This window comes from Delphinapterus leucas, chromosome 11, assembly GCF_059928025.1.
Source record: "Delphinapterus leucas isolate spDelLeu-1000000601 "Yukka" chromosome 11, BTC_Dleu_Yukka2, whole genome shotgun sequence".
NCBI classification, from domain to species: Eukaryota; Metazoa; Chordata; class Mammalia; order Artiodactyla; family Monodontidae; genus Delphinapterus; species Delphinapterus leucas.
This window is the reverse complement of record NC_143139.1, coordinates 54,339,040-54,345,534: the sequence shown is the minus strand read 5'-3', so window position 1 is coordinate 54,345,534 and position 6,495 is coordinate 54,339,040. Positions and strand designations below refer to the sequence as shown.

At 41.0% G+C, this 6,495-nt stretch overlaps 1 pseudogene; it reads left to right on the top strand.

The window, feature by feature from the left end:
- The first annotated feature begins 654 nt into the window (after window positions 1-654).
- Window positions 655-2,657, top strand: LOC115803478 (52 kDa repressor of the inhibitor of the protein kinase pseudogene; annotated as a pseudogene).
- Window positions 2,658-6,495: the final 3,838 nt, after the last annotated feature.

Here is a 6,495-nt window from a genome sequence, read left to right as displayed (position 1 = left end):
GTTTCCTGGGTGGAAGTGTTCAATAGAATGGGATCTACCATTTCTCAGGGGTCAAAAACCAAAGCTATCATTGTACTGAACATATTTATCTATCTATGACTATTTCTTATCTATATCTTCTGGATCTATCCTGGGAAAAACATTGGATTTCAGTGGGTTTTTTTTTTGGATGAGTGGTTTAAATAGATCCATCTGCTTCTTATTTACATCTGTGTTGATTTTAGGATTTATGATCCTGAGGAATTATACCAATCACTGAGGTCATTAAACATCGTATTTCAACAAATTTAAGATACAATATATTGGAAGTTGCAGCGTTATTTCATTTACCACTAAGAAAGGAAAACAAATGTTGCTGAATAAACTATGATGCAACGCTTTCTTAACATTGAGCACTTGGCTGTTGCTTTGCAAGAAAACATGTATTTTTGGTCATTCCTCCAAAGACAAATATTTGCTTCTCTAAAAGCAGATTTGCAGTCCACTGCTGTTCTGTGCCTTTCTGTGAACACATTAACTTTAGCTTCAATGCCAAATCATAGGGTGTCTTTCCAAAGGCATTTGAACAGCATGAAAACTCAACACCCACAGTAACAACCATGCACGCAGTTCAGCGGAAGTGATGACGTCATTAGGGACCGCCCAGAACGGACTCCTGACTCGGTGATATAATTGTAAGACTCCGTGGATTATAAAACAGGCTGGGTCCCCTCCCCGGCCCCCGACGGGCTGGCGGGCTGCCCTGAGGAGGCGGGGAGGGGAGGGCTGGGCCGGCCGGCTGGCTGACGGCGATGCCGAACTTCTGCGAGGACCCCAACTGCACGTGGAAGAGCACGCAGTCGGACCTGGCTTTTTTCAGGTTCCCGCGGGCTCCAGCCAGATGCCAGAAGTGGGTGGAGAATTGTAGGAGAGCAGACTTAGAAGATAAAACCCCCGATCAACTAAATAAACATTATCGATTGTGTGCCAAACACTTTGAGACTTCTATGATCTGTAGAGCTAGTCCTTATAGGACAGTTCTTCGAGGTAATGCAATACCAACAATATTTGATCTTACCAGCCATTTGAATAATCCACACAGTAGACACAGAAAACGAATAAAAGAATTGAGTGAAGATGAAATCAGGACATTGAAACAGAAAAAATTGATGAAACTTCTGAACAGGAACGAAAACATGAGGAAATAAACAACAGCAATGCTCAGAACCCCAGTGCAGAGCAGGGTGAAGAGCAGGAGGAAGAGATTTTACCTTTAACCCTTGAAGAGAAGGAAAACAAAGAATACTTAAAATCTTTATTTGAAATTTTGATTCTTATGGGAAAACAGGACACACCTCTGGATGAACATGAAGCTGATGAAATCCCAGAAGGTCTCTTTACTCCTGATAACTTTTAAGCACTGCTGGAGTGCCAGATCATTTCTGGCGAAGAGGTTCTCAGAAAGTGCTTTGGGACAACGGCAGTGAACACATTGTTCTGTTTGAAAACACAGCAGAAACGGATGCTAGAGGTCTGTGAGAGCTGCGGTAACAGATTTTGATTTCATTGTTACCATTGTTGTTCTTAAAAATGTTCTATCTTTTACAAGAGCCTTTGGGAAAAATCTTCAGGGGCAAACTTCTGATGTCTTCGTTGCAGCCAGTAATTTGACTGCAGTGCTGCATTCACTAAATGAAGTGATGGAATATACTGGTTTATCATGAATTTTGGTTTGAGGAACTCACAAATTTGGCAACCAAACTTTATATTCTGATAAAACTCAGGGAAATTTCGCAGAGCTCAGCACAGTAACCTGGAATCTCAGCTAACCTCTGAGAGTTACTATAAAGAAACTCTAAGTGTTCCAACAGTGGAGCACGTTATTCAGGAACTGAAAGATATATTCTCAGAACAGCACCTTAAAGCTCTTAAATGCTTATCTCTGGTACTCTCTGTCAGGGGACAGCTCAAATTCAATACATCAGAGGAGCATAGTGCTGACATGTACAGAAGTGATTTACCTAATCCTGACGCGCTGTCTGCTGAGCTGCATTGTTGCAGAATAAAGTGTAAACACAGAGGGAAAGATACAGAACTTCCATCCACTAATATTGAAGCCCTTCGTCTGCCAGACAACAAGATTTTTCCTAAAGTTAACGCATTGCTGAAGGTCCTATGTATTCTTCCTGTGATGAAGGTTGAGAGTGAACGCTATGAAAATGGGTGAAAGGGTCTCAAAGCATACCTGAGGAACACTTTGACAGACCAAAGTTCAAGGAACTTGGCTTTGCTTAACACAAATTTTGATATAAAACACAATTTGGATTTAATGGTGAATACATATATTAAACTCTATACAAGTAAGTCAGAGCTTCCTACAGATAATTCAGAAATCACTGAAAACACCTAAGAGACTTTTAAAATAGGCTTTCTCTTATATTTGATATTTGAAAAAATCTGTAAGAAATTTGACACTATCTTACAGAAAAGTTATAAGGTATACGTAGGCCACTTAATCACTGAGTATCTTGACCTGTAGGCCTCCCATTGAGTACATTAGTCATTGATAATCTGCCTGTTTAAATGGCCCGTTTGAAGTCCCATGCTTTGGAGACCTAACTCTTCTTCCAGAAGATAGCGTTGAAAGTACCACGTTACACTCTGTGTGATCTCTGCTAATGGCACTTTGGACTTGCATTAGTTAAGTCATTTTACACATAACATTTATCACTGTGGATCCAGTTGTCAGGTACTGAGTTATCAGTTCTTTGAAGAAATAAATTTTGAGGAGGTATGGGAGCAAGGAATACATTTTACAAAACATTACAATGAAGCTCATGACTGACCTTTGAATAGTAGGAGTTTTAAGTATGCTGTTAAAAATCTGTAAGGGACAGTTAAGAAAATTATCAGACTGTAAGAGAAACATGTGAGCTCGCCAAACAAGGATTTCAGTGTAGATTTTGTCTTTATCAAATGGAGTTAAAGGAACAAGTTATAGTTAAAGTTTGAAAGGAAGAGCCTGCCATTGTTGTTCCACATCTGGTTGTTGCTGTTTACATTCCTTTATTGAGCCTCATCTTCATAAGGTTTTTGGCAGGTATATGTTGAACACTTCTGTTTCATGGTCAAGACAGGATCAGAGGCCATGGATACTGACAACCGGTTTGTCTGTTTTCTTCTGTCTTTTTCCATGACTGTATCTACTGCCTCATCTTGATTTACAAGCAAAACCTAGAAACTACAAAAATAAATGTTTTGTGGTTTATCTAGGAATAATACAGAAAATATTGCCATTATTTTTGGTGAAGAAAATCAATTTGGTATAGCTTATTTCAACCTAAATAAAACGTGAATTTTTTTTTTTTTTTTGCGGTACGCGGGCCTCTCACTGCTCTGGCCTCTCCCGTTGCAGAGCACAGGCTCCGGACGCGCAGGCTCGGCGGCCATGGCTCACGGGCCTAGCCGCTCCGCGGCATGTGGGATCTTCCCGGACCGGGGCACGAACCCGTGTCCCCTGCATCGGCAGGCGGACTCTCAACCACTGTGCCACCAGGGAAGCCTGTGAATTTTGTTTTTTTAAAAAAAGAAACAGGCTGGGATTTCAGATATACTAACGTGTGGAAGGAATGCATCTTAGAGTCAACAAAATGGTTTAGCAAATTAAAAATCCCCAATTGTTTTTTCCTCCAACAGAGGGGCATCTGCAAAGTTGTATCATCGAGGACTCAAAGTGAGCTGTGATTCTCTGCGTGAGCTGGTGTGCTCATTTTGCTTATTGGACGTGCTTGACCATCAGAGAGGGCTGCTAGCATTCTTCTGGGTGGGAGGGGACTTAAATTTCAAGGGCAATGGCTGTCATGCTGGTATTTGGGAACTGGGGCAGTCAGTTGTGCTTTGGGGCAGATAAAGCGTTTGAATCTTCTCCTGTATATTACGTAGGAGTCGCAGCCCTAAAATGCCCACTTAATTGGTTCTAGTCTGCCTTCTGGATGTGTGTGGGATAAATGGAACTCCTCATGCCCACACACTGTGACATGTCAGATCGTTGTCCGTCCTTCCCTTTTCTTGCTTTCTTCAACCATTTCCCAAAGCTTCTCAAGGATTGTAATGAACTTGAATATTATACAGGTATTACACATGCATTTTGCTATGGTCTGAATGTTTGTGTTTTTCTCCCTTGCCCCCAATTCATATGTTGAAACCTAGACCCCAAGGTGATGGTGTTTTGGAGAGGTGATTAGGTCATGAAGGCAGAGCGCTTATGAATGGGATTCGTGCCCTTATGAAAGAGGCCCGACCATGTCAGGATGCTGTGAGAGGCTGGTGGTCTGCAGCCCAGAAGAGAACCCTTCCTAGAATGTGACCATGCTGACATGTTGATCTTGGACTTCCCAGCCTGAAGAACTGTGAGAAATAAATTTCTGTTATTTGAAAGCTACCCAGTCTGGTATTTTGTTATAGCACCTAAACAGACTAAGACACATTTATTGTTTAAAAAATAAGAATGAAATAGCTACCACTTGCAGAGTGCTACTATGGCTGCCATCGTGCTAAGTGTTCTATTTATATTGCTGTATTTTTTGCTCATGACAACCCTCTGCAGTAGGTATAATTATTGTCCTGTTTAATGATGACAAAAACTGAGGCTTAGAGAGGATTAGTAACTTTCCCAAGGCCATACAACTAATGAGAAGTGGATTTGAGTTTCAAAACCAAATCTCCTTGTAATTAACAGCATTTTTTATACAGTTCTGTATAAGAAACTTGTGAAAGTGGTATAATAAAAATCGATCCAAATGAGCAGAAACTTCTCTTTTAAATTGGTGCCCGAAGGACATTATGTACTTATTCCAATAGTTCTGTTATTCAGGACACTTTTGGAACCCCCTTTTGGAATTGTCTTCAGGGCCTGCGCTTTGAGTATCCTATTCAAAAGGATAATCCCTATTCATCCTGTGAGGTGAGATTTGACTGTTTAAAGGACCCTAACGAGGCAGGCCTGCTGACTAAGGTGTGGGATGACTGTAATCAATGGGGCGACATACTTTTCAGTCATTTAAGAAAAGACCACGGTTTTCTTGAGTTGGGTGTAAACTAAAGCAGAAACATCCTTGGGATATGTATGATCTTCCTTGGATTATGAGGATTTGAGGGATATAAGACATTTATGGAAATGCAACTATCAGAGGTGAAAAAACAGCACACACACTGACTTTCTTTATCAATATTAGCAATTTGAGTTGCACTTACATTTTGTTGGTACATATCAGGGGCCCCCAAATTTTAGTTGCTCAAGGCAGTATATGGCTCCTGGAAGTATTCTGTGTGGTGCTTTTATTGTACCCACACAGTGTGTTAATAGGCTGTATAATTGGGCAGATTTTAGGTTTGGTGGCCATATAAGCAGTTTAGTCTCAATTGTCCTATGTCTACCCACTCAGGGTGCTTATGTTAATCCCACGCCCACTGAAGGCATTTGGACTTTTGATTCCTGATGTTCACATTCTTTTGTCTAAAAGAACTCTGAACAGTAAGTATTACTCTGCTCAAAACAAAACAAAACAAAAAACCTTAGGATATTTCATGTCCCAGTTTCAACACCCTTTAAGCTAATCCCAGCTAAAAATAATTCTTCCTTTTCCTGAATTTCTATAAAACTTCAGTGATCCTCACTTTGCAGTCTTCATCAGCTGTCTTCTGTCGTAGCTCTTTAGGAAGGGTTCCTATCTTATTTCAGAGGGAGTGTCCTTTATCAGCGGAGGTGCTCCTGTGGAAATGACGCTTGGGCTTGCCAAAGAGATCCGCTTATTATCTGAAACAGCCAAAAATACTTCCATGTGTTTGGACCTTTTACTTTATATTTTCTCTTTGCTCCTTTGCCAGCCCTGGTTGCCTTGATTTAGAAATCAGTCTTGGGTTCTGATGCTTTATTGACGCTGCCTAGTTTTGATGAATCACTTACTCACAACCAGAGTCCTCATGTTAACTTGCCTGGGATGATGTTGGCTCCATTCATTCCGGGCTTTGGTGACTTAGCTCTGCTTCTCAGTGTATGATCCTGAGCTGTGTCCACGTCTTATCCTGGGGATGCTACACGAAAGGAACCATATTTATCACCATGGGAAGAATTGGGACAGAGCTGAGGATGGGAGTCCTGCTTTCGTATGTAGTCCCCTGGTACCAAGCACTGTTCTTTGTAGACAGATCCTTGATAAAAATTTGTTAATGGAATAAATGAAAAAACAAAGCAGTTATAGTAGCATCTCATGATGTGGGAAGGGAAGTACAATCATCTAGTGCTGAATATGCTTCTTTACATGAGGCATCGTGGTAGGCACTGAGAATTCAAAGATGAAAAGGTAAGGAGTTGGCACTCTCCTGGAAGTCTAGAGTTAAAAGAAAAGTGTGGGTGGTCAGCTTGGACAGAGATAATAGAGAACCTATTAAATTGTAGGTCTTAATCCCGGGTCCAGGTTCAAAAAAGTCTTGAATATGTTGGGGGGGTTGCAATTT